We start from the raw sequence: 15,753 nt of genomic DNA, 5'->3' as shown, positions 1-15,753 counted from the left end.
CAATGCACAAATGTAAGGAGCTGTGTTCATTCTTGCCGTTACAAGCCCCCCTCTGTTCCCATGGCAGCCTGGCACCCTCTGCCTCGCACTTCTCACCGCATTTTGTCTGGTTCTTTGTCAGTCTCTCCCAACCGGGCTGTGACTGTCTGGCGGGCAGGGCGGGCGGGCGGGGCCCTCCTCCTTGCATCTCCACCACCTGGCTGAGCACCTGGCTGCTCTAGGCGAGGGGGGAGGGCAGCGTGAGAGCCGAGAGGCCAGGAGGAGAAAGCACCGGTGAGAGGAGGACACCTTATGGGCCTGAGCGCAACCCAACCCAAAAGCATTTACTGAGCACCCACCGTGTACAGTCAGAGTGCAAGGTGCTGGGGAAAAGTCCAGATGCATTAATCAGTGTACGAACACTGATTTTAGATGTTATTCTTTGAACCTCACAACACTGTGGTAAGGTAAAGAGTACCTAAAAGAGAGTGGGTTTACAGAGTTTATATGAGATGTAGCAAATAGGGGAGGGGACATGGGCCATGTACCTTGCTTTGAGTCCAGGCTGTGCCCCCATCTGGCATGTGACAGTGGAAAGTTTCAGCATCTGGCTTATAAAGGAGGGGGGACTGGCTCTGCAATCCCACCCTTCTCACCATGCCCTGCCTGGCCTGAAACACACAACTGTTTGGCCACCAAACAAGAGGTGTGCAGCTTCCATGAGTCTGAGGGCGGACTGAGGCGTGGGGACAGATGCGACCAGGGAGAGGCCTAAACATCTTCCTCTCTGTGTCCAGAGAGCATTCCTACGGGGCCCAGCCAAGGAGACATGCAGTGAACAAATGCATGAGCGAGGAGTGGGCAGCCTGGGTGGGGCAGTGGGCAGAAATCCCAGCTGTTCAAGAGCACACGGTCAGAGATCAGTGCCCCGAGATTAAATCTGATGCAAGGGACCGTGCCCTGGGAAGGGTGTGGCTGGGAGGACAGCTGCTGAGGTCACTGTTGAGACCCCTGTAAGTCCCAGGAGGACTGGGCTGCTAGAGTTGTCTCTCTGACTTCATGGTGACCGAGGGGGGGACAGCTTTACATATATCTGCCACATCATTACTTCATTCATCAGCACACATTTATTGAGCACCTACTATGTACCAGGCTCTGTTCTAGGCTGTGGAAACAGCAATGATAAAAATCCCTGCCTTTATGTTCTGGTGAGGGGCACAAACGATAAACAAGGAATAAGTAATTGCAGAGTATGTGAGACGACGATAAGAGCTGCAGTAGGACCAGGGCCCGGAAGTGCAGGGTTGGGAGAGCAGGTGCTTTCCTAAGGAGGCTGACCAGGAAAGCCTCTGTGAGAAGGTGGCCTTGGAGCGAAGACCTGAACAAAGGCAGGGAGTGAGCCAAGAGGAAATCTGGGGAAAGAGCATTCCCGGCTGAGGGAAGGACAAGGGCAAAGGCTGTGGGGCAGGAGCTGCGCCTGGCGGGTGTAAGGTTGGAGAGAGAAGCAGGAGATGGCGTGAGAGCGCTGGGGGAAGCGCCTGGGTTGTGTAGAGTCTTGTGAAGGAAGGACCGTCTTCATCGGGAAACCTTTGTTTGTTTTCACTCTGTGTTGCAATCAGTCGTGTCTCTGGCCTGGGAAGCAGCCTGCCTGGAGAGGACTTCTGGTTGCCTGTGGCACACACAGGCCTGTTGACCATGAAGGCTGGTGGGGACAGCTCAGTTGCAACTTGGCCTCCCCGGGAGCCCCCAAGATGGGGCCTCAAAAGCGCAGGTCCCACCCAGCTTGCCTTTGAGTGGTGCTGTCACAAAGCATGGAACCAAAGTCCTAACAGGACTGAGGGGTCAGTCAGGGTGTGCCCCTGCCTCTGCAACATGTCACCTCACAGGTCTCCATTTACGATCCAGCGATGTGGACTTCAGGCTATTCTTTCCCACCTCCAGGAGTGTGCCCTTCTCTCTGCCTGAAGCGTCCACAGCCCTTTTTGTCCGGCTTGTTCAGGCCTCGCTTTCCCAGGGACCAGCAAACCATCCTGATGCCTCACAACTTGTCCTCTCCTGACTGCTGTTCCACCTCCCTCATCATCATCTGTATCATTCTGCCCGGTGATTTCCTGCTTTCTTTCTCCTCCTGACATGTCAATTTCAATCCCTTGAATGAGATCCCCAGAAATTCTGGTGAAACAGCAAGGGGAAAGGAAGCTGGTTATTGGGTCCCTAGTTCCAGTGACTGGACTCCAGGGTGGAGCAGAACCAAGGGGGAAGTGAAACAGGAGATGATGGGGACAGGAGTCCCGTGTACCCAGGCCATGGAAGGAGGGGGGGAACAAGTGGGAGTCTGCGAGCTTCCACAGTGGCACGTCATTGAGTCTTCCAGGTCACCTGTGCTGGGAGCCTGAGGGTTCCCACGGCACTGTCCCTGGCTTCCCCTGACATTTAAACCATACGTTGTCCATCTCGGGAGAACGTGTATCTCCATATGGCAGGCAGGTATCTTGTGGGTCCTCTTACATCTATTCTCACTTAATCCTCACAACACTCAATGTGGAAATTCTTACCTTTGCTTTACAGATGAGGAAATGAGACTTACAAAAAGGTGGTGTGCTTGCCTGTGGTCACACCCACCAGTGGGTTAAGTTTCAAAGGGCAGCAACCACTGCAAAGACATGTTTCCTTCTGCCTCCCGGACTTGGTGGCAGGACCTGCCCAGAGTAAAGCAGAAGCACCTTTCCGAGGTCTCACTGCACATATGAGTAGGTCTCCCAGCTCCTAGTAAAGTGCTCATTTCTCTAAAGGCTGTTTCTTCTAGCAAATTTCTCTCCCTTTGTTTTTCTCTCTGCCTCTGTCTCTCTGTCAGGAGTAGATTACCTCCTTGCGTTTTCTGGCTGTCTTAAGCTCTTACTGATGGCCGCATTGACTAAGGACGGGCTGTAGGCCAGGCCTGAGTGGGAGGTGGGGGGCGCGACAGGGAGGGGCCTGCAGCCACCCCACCGGCTCTCAGCTTCCTCCTCTGCCTGACTGAGCTCCCTCCCAGGGGACAGGAGGAGTGAGGAAAGGTGAGACAAGCATGAGTTCAGGCATGGGTGGTGGCATGACATTACTGCAACACTAGATGACTTCTTCTCCATTTCCTCACCCCCTTTCTCCTTCTTCCTTTCTTCTCCCCAATTTAACCAGTGTTCCTTGCCTTCTGGAAGAGGGGAAGTATGAGAGCAGAAAGCAGAATAAAAGCAGTCACTTCCTGGCTTTTGTGTTTCAAAAGCCCTCTCAGACCATTAGGGGAAGAGTCACTTGGGCAGGGACAAAAGATCTGGGTGGAAACCCCTGAGGAATGAGAGCACGTTTCCTGCCAGGGCAGTGATTCCCAGGCTGGTCAGAGGGGACCAGTTGGAAGAGAGGAGGTGAAAGGTAGGGCCTGGCCCTGCTTCCCGAGCTGAGCCTCTGGGGTGTGAGAGCAGAAGGGACCAGGTGGGGGGGGGGGAGGGGTTGAAAAGAACTCAGCTTCTTTGTTTCCTTAGCTGTTCTTTCAGAAAATCTGGTGCCCCTGTGAGGTGACAGGGCCACAGAGGAGTTCCTAGGAATCCCAATGGAACCAGCAAAGGAGCAATCGGGAACACAGGGCCTCTTGGTGGGGACTTCCTGGCTGCTGCCCAGAAGCATCTCAGCAGGTGTCTGGGGACAGACAACTAAGAGGACTGGTGGCCCCTGTGTCTTGTCCCCTACATAAGCATTGCCTCTTCCCTCCACCTCTCTCTGGGTCACAGTCTCAAGGAAAGGGAAGAGAGAAACCCTGAAGTAATTGAAAACAAGTTACTATGATTTCTCAGTGGAAATGGAATTCAAAATAGAAATTTAAAAAATTAGAGCAAAATAAAGTTATTGTTCTTGTTGGCTTGAGTCAAAGACAAGCGAAAGTGCTCCAGAAGCAGGGAAAAGGGGCATATCGATTACACTGGGAAGTTGAGGGTGTGGTCTTGGAAGGCTTCCTGGAGGAGGTGAGGCTGAATCAAAAATCTGAAGGTTCTCAAAAGGTGTGCCCTTTTAAATTTCCACCGGTGTCTGAGAGGTTCTGTTCTAACCAAGACAGTTCTCTACCCCAGGGGGGTGAATCCAAGCATCCCTCATATGCTCAAAGCCCTGTGGAGACTTTTCAGAGGGGCTAGTCCCAAAGCCTGGGCACCTATTGGTGGTGACTATGCCCAGGGTGGCTGCTGTATGGGACGACATGAACCCGGCTGGGCACTGTTTCTCGCAGATGCCGTGGCTGGCCAGCAGGGGGAGCAAGCTTGCCACAGTCCGAGGCCCAGGAGCCCCAGGGAGCAGAAGGGTGGGTGGAAGCTGAAAATGCTTAGCCTCCCGGCATCCAACAGCCTTGTAGGGAGTGGGCACCTTTGTGAGCGTCAGACCCTGGGCGTCCATCCCCCCTATCTCAGCCCTGAGCCCAGCCCTGCATTTTCTGAAGAACTGTTCTTTCAGGTGCTGCCCAAGACTTCTCCTGACTCGCAAGTGGACAAAAAAGGTTAAGACTTGATGGCTCAGGGTGGTTTCAAGGGATCCTGGGATGGCTGGGGAGTGGGCTGGGTCTCTGGTGTTTCTCGGCTGGACTCTCCAAGCCTGTGAACTGTGGAGAGACCTCCATGAACTGAGTCACTTGAAATGGCAGGTGTGGAAGAATAATTATGGGCAAAGATGCCCACTGTGGTAAGAAAAGAGACCTATCTATGTATCCTCTAATATTACTGCTGCTACTACTAATAATAAATTGTAGACCCACACAATGGTGAAATATTACTTAGCTATTAAGAAGTTTGTCTTCAAAAGATATTTAATGACCTGGGATACTGCTCATAATGTAATGTGCTAATTCTTCTCCATTTGTCCATCCAGAATCATTTTCTGCTCTGCACCCAGGAAGCTGACCCCAGTTGACAACTTTATCCTGACTTCCTTGTCCTCTGGCTGCATTGGGCTCAGCCAATGGGAGACACCATCAGGAGATGGAAGGGTGGGAGGAGGGAGAGGCCAGGATATGTCTCCCTCCCTCTCTCCTTGTCTCAGCATCTCTAGGACCACAGCTCCCTCTAGGCAGCCCCCTCTCTAAACCTGCAGCTGCCCGGCGAAGCCTGCAGCCCTCTCTGAGCTCTGTTACCACAGATTTCTCCCCTGGCCCTTTTGGCCCTAAGGGTGGTACCAGTTTCCTGCTATGGCCAGCTCCTGGGTGCTTCAGCATCCTTGGTTGGTTCCTTTCAACTTATCTACATCTCTGCAAATCACCCTTCAATAAATGGTTCTTCATTTGAGCCATCAGAGTGAATGCTGCTTCCTGCCAGGACTCTGACTGAGAATATGTTAAGTGAAAGGAGAAGACTACAAAGCTTTGTATAGAAAAAAGGCCCAATGCATTATCTGCTTTATTCCACTGAACCCTCACAATGCAGTGGAATATAGTCAAGAGGAGTGTTAAAACCAGAATCAAATTTAGAAAGCATTTGAAAGGATATTCTAACAACGTTGTTATCAAAAGGGAAGAATATGCTGACAAAAGAAAGATGAAAAAGACACACTCAACATTTATTCCATTTAAAAATTGCCAGAAGTTACTACCAGATTCTATTTTTTAATGCATAATATTTCAACTTTTTTTTTTAATATTTCAACTTTTAAGAATGTGCTTCTGAGTTTGATAAAGTAGGCCAGATGAGCTCAGATGACCTGATTTTTCCCTATCCCAAATTCTCACCCAACTTAGAATGGAAGGAGGTGACTTAATTTCTTAGAAACCCAGCTCTACCACTGTGTGACCTTGGTTTTTTTAAACCTGTAAAATGATCATATCAATACAAGTGATGATTGATGAGTCGGTGTATGTAGTGTCTGGCCTTGTGCCCAGGTCCAGGGCATGGGAACTCAACAACTATGACTTCCCCTTGTGACCCTGCAACCATGTCTAGAGTGGGAAAGTTACTGCTGTGGCCGCCTGGCACAGAAGAAATGGGGTGTGAGAGACGAAAGCTGCATATTGTGACCTAGTGCCTGGCACATAATAGTAGCCCTTAATAAATAGTTGACAAATCAATGAATGAAGAAATGAATGTTTTGCCCAGATCTGCCCTCCCTAGGTTGGGTCCCAGGACAACTCTTCGCAGCCTCCTCTCTTTCCCCAAAGAAATATTACTCTCTATCCCATTATGTTAGCATTTTCTTGCTGTGTAAAAAATGTTCCACAAACTTAGTGGCTTAAAACAGCACACGTTTATTATCTCAGAGTTTCTCGGCACAGACTAGCTGGGTCCACTGCTTAGGGGTGGGAGGAGGGGGGACTCACAAGCCAGTGCCAGTGGGGCTGCATTCTTATCTGAAGGCTTGACTGGGGCTGGTCTCAGATCCCAGTCACATGCCGTTGACTCTCCTCAAAATCACACAGACTCATTCAGCTTGTTGACAGAATTAACGTCCTTAGATGTAGGACTAAGATTTTTGTTTGCTTGCTGGCTGTCAGCAAAAGGCCGTCTCACCTCCTAGAGGCTGCCCACAGTTTCTTGCCAAGTGGCTCTGTTACCACATGAAGCTCCCTTCTACAAAGTCAGCATGGAAGAATCTCTCTCTCATTCCACTCTGCCCAGAGTCGTGTGTGTGTGTGTGTGTGTGTGTAACACACACATGTGATCACCTTTGCCATATACAGGCATACCTTGGAGATATTGCAAGTTCAGTTCTGGATCGCTGCAATGAAACAAATATTGCAGTAAATCGAGACATGAATTTTTTGGTTCCCCAATGCATATAAAAATTATATTTACACTGTACTGTAGTCTGTTAGGTGTATAATAGCATTATGTCTGATGAAACAATGTACATACCTTAATTAAAAAATGCTTTATTGCAAAAAGTGCTAACCATCATCCGAGCCTTCGGCGAGTCATAATCTTTTTGCTGGTGGAGGGTTTTACCTTCAATTTGTAAAAGTGCAATATCTGTGAAGAAGAATAAAGGAAAGTGCAATAAAATGAGGCATGTCTGTAATGTCACTCAAGGGAGTGACACTCCATCTCCTTTGTCATCTCCTATTGGTAGAAGCAAGTCCCAATTTCCTCCCATACTCAGCAAGAAAGGGTGGGTTTATATAGAGTGTGACTCATTGGGGGTCACCACGCCTGCCCCTCAGTGTCCTGTTATCTGCTGGGTGATGGACAAACTTATGTATTTTCCATCCATGTACACTATTTGCATTTTTACCAGGACGTTCAGGAAATAATATTCCTTGTCCCCAGACAATTGTGATAACAGCAGCTATCCTGGCCATGTTTGTTGCTGGTTTCTTTTGAGGTAACAATGGGAGAGGTTGCCTTACCACCTGAAGCCTTTATACTCTTCAGATTCACTACTCACCTGTCCACATCAATTCACCCATTTACTGGCATCACCCTTTTCTTGAGCATCTGCTATGTGCTACACAAAGAGATAATGCTGCTAATCTCTTCCTTGGTAGCCAACTTATTTACTTCCTTCTTTTCCTTCAGTTGAGTAAAAGCCTATTTCTTTGCTTTGAGTTAAAGTGTGTGTTCAACTGCAAATCATACAAAAGACTTCAATCCCTTCAGCGGCTAAATAAGTAAGGGACCTACTTTGATCACCTAACAAGAAGCCCAGGGGAAGGCAGGCTAGGGCTTGTGCAGTTGCTCAAAGATGTCATCATGACCCCAGACTCCCTGTTGCTCCAGCGTCTAACTTCGGTCCTCCTGGTCACAAATGTGCTGCTCCATTACTGGGCATTGAATCCACATTCCACACAGGCAGAAGCAGGGAGAGCAAAGACTTGCCTTTTTATTCTGAAAGGATCACCCTCCTCAAAGACTTCTACCTACATCGGATTGGCCAGAACTTGATCCCATGGTCACCAGTAACTCCAAGGGAACCGGGGAGGTAAATGTTTCATCTGGGCACATTGCCACAGGCAATAAAATCAAGGTGCTGTTAGTTGGAAGATGGGAACTGGATTTGGGGTAGGTCACCAGCAGGAGCACTGTGGGATCTTAAGCTTAATCTCCAAGGCCTGTCAAAGCTGATGGTTCTGCAGTCAGAGCAATTGATCATTTCTGGGTCCTTGTTCATAGGCTCTGCTGACACAGAGAGGCCCTTGGTTGTATTGCCACAAAGCCATGATATGAGCAACCAACAGCTGCTGGAAAATGGAACTAATGGCTCTGCCTCCCAGAGCTTGGTAGGGTGGCAAGTGGGTGTCCGTGCTCAGCCTTGATGGGCTGGGATGTCCTTGTGCAAACGATGTTTTAGGGTAGAGATCTCTTTTCCTGCCTTTATAAAATAACATACAGAAATGTCAAGAGAATCACATGCAGGCCCTAACCCGGTTTGCCCTCAGACCCATTCCACTTGCCCTCCCCTGCTCTGCTCTGCATTGCATGGGGCTGACCCCTGATGGCTTCATGTTGGTTGTAGGTGGGGCTTGGCTGAAAGGGGCACTAGCAGGAGACCAGAGGGTGAAAGGAAGGGAGAACCACCGCCTCTTCTACCTTGAGTAGTGTTCCCACAGCAGCTGTGGTCCACAGTGACACCAGCAGCCCCCAAAAAGGTCTGCTGTGGTTTCTACTTTGCTAAGTAACCCCAGGCTCTGAGCTCCATTGACCCCAGCGTCTTGTGTTGTCTGTCCAGCCCAGGACTGGCAGTGGCTGGCATTAATCTCCGTGTTCTCTCAGTCTCCCATCTCCTGTGTAACCAATACTCTGTCTCCAGTCCCTCTGCTTTAAATACTCAAGTGGTTTTTGCCTCCCGGTTAGATCCTGACTCATAGAGACAGTGTAATAAACACCCAAACACTCATCACTTAGATTTAACAATGATTACCATTCTGCCATACTTACTTCATCTATTTTTATTTTTGTGGGGAAAAAATCTCAGACATCATGATGTTGCTAAATGATTTCAGTATGTAACTCTTAAAAAAATGAGGACATTTTCTTACATAACAAGTATATTTAAATTGTTCCAGCCTCTCTTCACACATTAACCACCTAACAAAATGGGCAACACTTCCTTATGGTCATCTAACACCCAGGCCATCTTCAAATCCTCCCAATTGTTCCAAAGATTGATTTTACAATGGGTTTGTTCAAAGCAGGATTTAAACAAGGTCCACCCATTGCACTTGGTAGATATGTTTTCTGAGTGTTTCATCTTGAACACACCTCCCACCACGAGATCACAGACAGACAGACACACACACACACACACACACACATACACACAAGCCTCTGGCTCCGTCCGCCTGTGCACACTCCCCCCAGAGTCCCCTACACACACCGCTTCGTCAGTTTCAGTCCACAGGCCTCCTCTCACAGCACACAGACCCCTTTCCTCCCCAGTCTGGACCCTTATAGACTTGGAGTCACCGTGCCACAGCTTGGTACTTAACTCTTTTATCATCTTCTCCACATCTGTTTGTTTTGTTTTCCTAATCGTGTGTAAAGCTACATGGAAGCAAAAATTAAACCTCTTAATGACGTTTGACCACAAAGGGATCTTAAAGATTATCTCATCTAAGCCTTGATTTTTCTTTTTTAAATAGTTTTACAAATTGCATGAATCATACATCATCACTCATCATACAAACGAGAAAATTGAGGTCCAGGGAAGCTAAATAATTTATCTAAGGACACACAGCCAGTTGGCAGCACAGCACATAATCCATTTGTGGTGGATTTTCCACTGGACCGTGTGCCTCTGTCTCCATTTTCCTGCAGCATCTAGCACTGCGTATGAAGCACAGAAAATTCTCACTAAGTGGTTGTTGCCTAATAGATGTATTACGGTTCTCCATCTGATTCTTAATTTCTTGAGGTGAATGAAATTGTGGCTATTTAAGGATAGTTGTTGAAAAGCAAATGATTAATGGTTTCTGGCTAAAAATTCCACCAGACTCTACAATCTCTTTGAATTATCATAGAGTGTTTGATCCACTGGGTCCCAGAAGCCTTTGGTGATGGCTAATAGTCAGCTAGCTAATCTTAGGGAAAAGAGTCCCAAAAAGAAAATATCAAAATACACGAGTCTTTGCAAACCCGTAGAGACAGAAAGCAGATTGCTGGTTGCCAGGGTTTGGGGACAGGAAGGAATGGGAGTAATGAACCGATGGGCATAGGATTTTATTTGGGGATGCTGAAAATGTTTTGAAACTAGATCAATATATTTGTTGCACAGCATTGTCACTGTACTAAATACCACTGAACTCACTTTAAAGTGGTTAATTTTATGTTATGTGGATTTCACCCAATAAAGATAAATACACAACACTAGCAGGATTAAATGTCGCAACTCAACTCCGCTAGACCTAACCACACGCAGCCTGCCCACCACCTCAGACTGCTAAGTGGCAGATGAGCTCTGAGCCGGTGGGAGCACTGTACAGGCAGTGTTTTGCCTCTGCCCTCCTCAGTCAAGGGAAGCGCTGTGAAGCATTGCTCTCTGAGATCAGAGGTGCCTGCGAGAAGCATGTTCCTGAGTTGGAGAGAGGCTTTGGGGCAAAGTGGAGAGGCTGCAGTGGACATTACATCAGATTCAAGATTTAAGAATTTGAAAATGAACTAGACTATAACAGGTGTTTTATTTTGTTGTTGTTTTTGGTTTCTTTGGGGTTTTTTTGTTGTTGCTATTGTTACTACCTAAAAGCAACCAAAAAGCTATGGAATCAGCCCAAAATTGTATTGAGGACTGTGAAAAAGATATTGCTCTAAAAGATTTGGAGAGGAAAAAGAACAAAACAAAAACAAAAACATTTCATGTTTGTGTCCCATGGAGTTCAAACTGTGAAGTAAATTGAGTGGCTTAATCTGAGCAGTTTGCATACCTAAGCAGTATCCCCAAGTTTCATGGGGCAGTAGGTTTCTTGGGTTGTCCTACCAACTCTTCTCCTCAAAAAAGCCAACCCCAGGCAAAGGGACTCCAGCTGTCAGAGGGAGCTGAGCAGAGGCAGAGGGAGGGGCCCACAGTAACTCCTCTTGGGAGATGGCATTTGGAGACCTGCCATCCTGAGAACAGCAATAGAGAACCCACAAAAGCCACAGAAGAAGAGGTTGCAGTCACATAGCCAGTAAAGCCAAAAGATTGGTATCCTCTCTCCTAACCTCTCTCCAAGTCCCCACGTATGGGAAGAGAAAGGGACCAAAAGAGGGCAGCGAGATTTGAAGAACAGCCATGTTCCTCCTCACTCCTAGGCTCCTGGCTAAAGGTGGCTGGTGCTGGGAGGAGGGCAGGCAGTGGACAGTATATCAGATTAAAGATTTAAGACTTTGACAATGAACTAGACTGGACAGGGGTTTTATTTGTTTGTTTGTTTTTTTAATACCTCAAGGCAACCACAAAGCTATGGAATCAGCCCCAAATTTTTATTAAGGATTATGGGAAAGATATTGGTATAAACCTCTAAAAGATTTGGAGAATAGAAACACCATTTCATGTTTGTGTCCCACTGAGATCAAACTGTGAAATAGGTTGCTTAATCTGAGTCTCTGTAAAGTGAGGATAATAATGCTTTCTTGCTAGGCAGTTGCAAATGTTCAATGGAGTGATATTCTTAAAGCACCTGGCACACAGGTGGCCGTAAAGTGTGGAATGGAGCAGCAGCCTTCAGAAAGCAGGCAACTCTTCTCGGCAGAAACACTCATACCTGGGGAAAATTAATACTCCTGAACAACGCTCAGTTTTTCTCATCCCCTGGAACATGAAATATGGGTACTTTTTTGCCCCTGAGGGAGGCTTCCTTCACTAATTGAAAAGCTGCACAGAGGAAAGACCACATGAGGACACAGCAAGAAGGCTGCCATCTGCGAGCCAAGGAGAGAGGCCTCAGGAGAAACCAGACCAGCTGATACCTTGATCTTGGACTTACAGCCTCCAAAACGGTGAGAAAGTGCATTTGTGTTGTTTAAGCCACCCTGTCTGTGGTATTTTATTATGGCAGCCTGAGCGGACTAATACAGTCATAGACTTATTTTTTCCAATGGAATGCAGATAGAAGTGACAGAATGCCAGCTCCTAGCCAAGGCTTTGTGGACCAAAATTAATTTTAGGCTGGAATAAGAAATAAAAGCATTTATTTGAGCAGAAAGAGCTGCTGCCCGAGAGACACAGATTTGGGTATCAATCTAAATTGTGCTCTGCAGAAACTAAGGAGAGGCCACCTTTTATAGAGAAAACTCCTGCCCATAGTCCTCATTTTGGTTCATTTCATGCAAATGAGGTTTCTAAATCACATAGGTCTGATTGGTCCAAATTGTGCAGTTCTGATTGGTCGGTATAGATGTAAATAAGGATACAATTTGTGCAGTTATGATTGAATGGGGCTTGTTTCAGTCCATTGGGCGAAAAATGAAACCAGGAACTTCCTTATAGTGGTTGACTCTTGCAGTGTAAAGAAGCAGGGGCATAGTAAAGGAGGTTGGGAGCTCAGCCTGTGGCTTTCCCCAAAATGCAGAGTGTGTGGGAGGCCTCTGGCAGCAATAGCTGCTAGACTCTGATTATGAATTTGGGCCCAGTTAACCATGTGAAGTCCACTTGGACAGATGTAATTCTTCTTGGGGTTCATAGCCTCAAGAGGCATCACACATTTCTGCCCATGCTCTGGTTCCTCTGCCATTTGCCATGAAAAGAGCATGCCCTGGACACACACACTGACCCAACAAGGAGCAGAGAAACGTGCAGCAGATGTCAACCCAGCCAACAGCATTAGTCTGATTTCAGAGCCAAGAGTCCACAGCCTGGAGCTCAACCTTGTCCAGATGCCTTAGAACCAACCACAGGCCCATCAGAAAGAAGTAAACACTTACTGTTCTACACCATTGAAGTTTGACAAAGACTCTGACAAAGAAACTCCCTCATGGATCTTCTGTGAGAATTAAATGAATAATGTGTGAAAAGACCATGCAAAGGTCAGACACTGATATTAGTTTTTAGGAAAGAAATCAAGCCTCACTCAGCCAAACTGGAGAGATAACCTGTAGCATTCTTAGAACAATGGCCACATAATGAGTGTTCAATAATTATGATGATGAGAGCGAGGAATCTGTATTATGAAATATTTTTTAAAGGATCCTCTTTTTGAGTTACATTCATAAATAAATGATTGGCTAACAATCATCAAAGTTTAATACATTCAAAATTTTGTCTATGCTATAGTGGTGGCCTAGACCCCTGGCAGGAGCTACCTCTCCCACTAGCTTCTTCACACCCCCGGCAAATTTTACTTTAGAGCTGCAAAGGAAATTCTTCAACTGATTCATACCTAAGTTTCACAGTACTGGGACCCAAATTAATTACAAATAAAGCTTTTGATGGTCTTATTATACCTTTCCCCTTTTCTCACTCTGCCCCTCAGTTTTGGGACTGAAGAATACTGTATTTCTTTTTTTTAAAATATAACCGTCAATTTTTTTTAATTGGGGAAGGGGAACAGGACTTTATTGGGGAACAGTGTGTACTTCCAGGACTTTTTCCAAGTCAAGTTATTGTCCTTTCAGTCTTAGTTGTGGAGGGCGCAGCTCAGCTCCAGGTCCAGTTGCCTTTGTTAGTTGTAGGGGGCGCAGCCCACCATCCCTTGCGGGAGTCAAACCGGCAACCTTGTGGCTGAGAGCCCACTGGCCCATGTGGGAATCAAACCGGCAGCCTTCCGTGTTAGGAGCATGGAGTTCTAACCGCCTGAACCACCGGGCTGGCCCTGTATTTCATTTAATTAAATCCTCACCATGATACTATGAGGTGGCTTTTCTTCTTCCCCTTTTACAGGTGAGAAATCGGAGGATCAGAGAAGTAATTTGCTACTAAGGAGTTGAGGTGGATTTGGGAACCAGGTTTGTTTGACTCCAAAGCATGTACACTCTATAATGTTGCCTCCTGGAAATGGAGTCTGGGGCATATTGCCAGAAATTGGTTTGACAAGGGCTGATGGGACAGAAATCCATTCCACTAGAGACACACCAAAAAAGAATTGATGGAAGGTAAAGCTGGAGTTGGGCTTTGAAAGGCAAATGGCTGCTCACCAGATCATGAAGAGGGAGGAGGAAATGCAAAGGGCACTCAAGTTGGAGTGAACCTTGGAAGTGAAGGCCTGGGCAGGGGAAAATCTGACACGGCTGGGATGGGTAGGGCAAAGCAGAATAGTGGTGTGTTCTCTGAAGGTTTTCTCCGAAAGTGTCCTTTTTCTACAATTTTTAAAGGGGGAATGTGTTGGTATCCATGGTGTGCCAAGGGGTGGGAATAGGGGCAATCATCCACCCTGCTGCAGGGTGCATTGTCTGTACAGGATCTAAAAACAAATAATAAAACCATTTGCTGTGGGTTGAATTGTGTCTCCCCTCCCCAAATTCATATGTTGAAGCCCTAATCCCCAAAGTGATGGTATTTTGAGGTGGGGCCTTCCGGAGGTAATTAGGTTTTGAGGGAGTGATGAGGGTGGGGCTGCCATGATGGAATTAGTGCCCTTATAAGAAGAGACACCAGAGAGTTTCTTCCATCTTTCTCTCCTCTCTCCCTCTCTCTCCCTCTCATGTGACAGCAACAAGGCAGCTGTCTGCAAACCAGGAAGAGGAACTTCACCAGGAAATGAATCAGCTGTCACTTTGATCTTGGATTTCCAACCTCCAGAGCTGTGAGAAACAAATATCTATTGCTTAAGCCAGCCAGTCTATGGTATTTTGTTACGGCAGCCAGAAATTACTAAGACACCACTAAAAGTCAGTCAGCTTTTTATTATCAGCATGAACTGGCAATTCTAAAGAATGTCAGTGATAAAATACCTTCCTGCAGCCTAAATCGCTCCCAACACTCCCCTCCTTGGTACATCACTTGTCAACATGACTCTTGTTAAGACTATAATGAAAAGATATGTTACTGGAATCAGCAAGAAAGCAAGGGTTAGTTTGTTGAATATGTGACTAACGATTCAGTAGGTAAATCTCATAAGATATGAACAGTAAGTTACCGTTTACATAAGGTCTAAAAACACACAAATACTATATATACTATACATTATTTAGATATACATACATATACATATATAACCAAAGCATAAAGATTTTCCTAGAAATCCAGATACCAAATTTAAGAGCCATTTTCTCTGGTGGGGTAAATAGAGGGGAAAGAAAGAGGTCCACAGGTATAAAGGTAGCATTTCATTTCCTAAGCCAGGTGGTTCATTATACTATTCCCCAGACATTTTTGTATGATTTAAATATTTTATTCAAAAACTGCACATTAATCAGTCAAGGAGCCCCTCACCCTCCATGCTGGGAGAGGCCCACCACCAGACTCAGTCTCCATTTTCTACAAACTGGTTTCTCTCCTGAACAAGAGGCATGAGAGAGCCTGGTGCTTTAGGGAAAGCAGGTAGCTTGGGACGTCTGAGCCCAGGGCGTGGTAGGAGATAAGGCAAGGGATGTGGCTGAGCAGGTGAGTAGTGGCCTGGTCACGGAGGACACTGGGTACCATTGAAGCACTTGGGCTTTGTGTGTAGAGGGAAGTAATTGGGATAGATCACTGGCTTGGCAACAGGGAGATGGAGTGACATTGGAAGCACACGAGAGGCAGTGAGGGTGGGGTAGGCAGGAGTGGAAGGGATGTGGAAAGAAGGGGTTGGTTAGAAGAAATAGGGCAAATACAGCCCCATGGCTGGTCTGCTATCGGATGGTAGCCAGTTCTAGCTGGAGGTGGAGTTTTCCTGGGTAAAAATGGAAGCAGCCAGTGATTGCTATTTATAAAAATAAATACAAA

This window comes from Rhinolophus sinicus, linkage group LG01 (genome assembly GCF_036562045.2).
Source record: "Rhinolophus sinicus isolate RSC01 linkage group LG01, ASM3656204v1, whole genome shotgun sequence".
In the NCBI taxonomy this organism is placed as follows: domain Eukaryota; kingdom Metazoa; phylum Chordata; class Mammalia; order Chiroptera; family Rhinolophidae; genus Rhinolophus; species Rhinolophus sinicus.
This window is presented reverse-complemented; position numbering follows the sequence as displayed.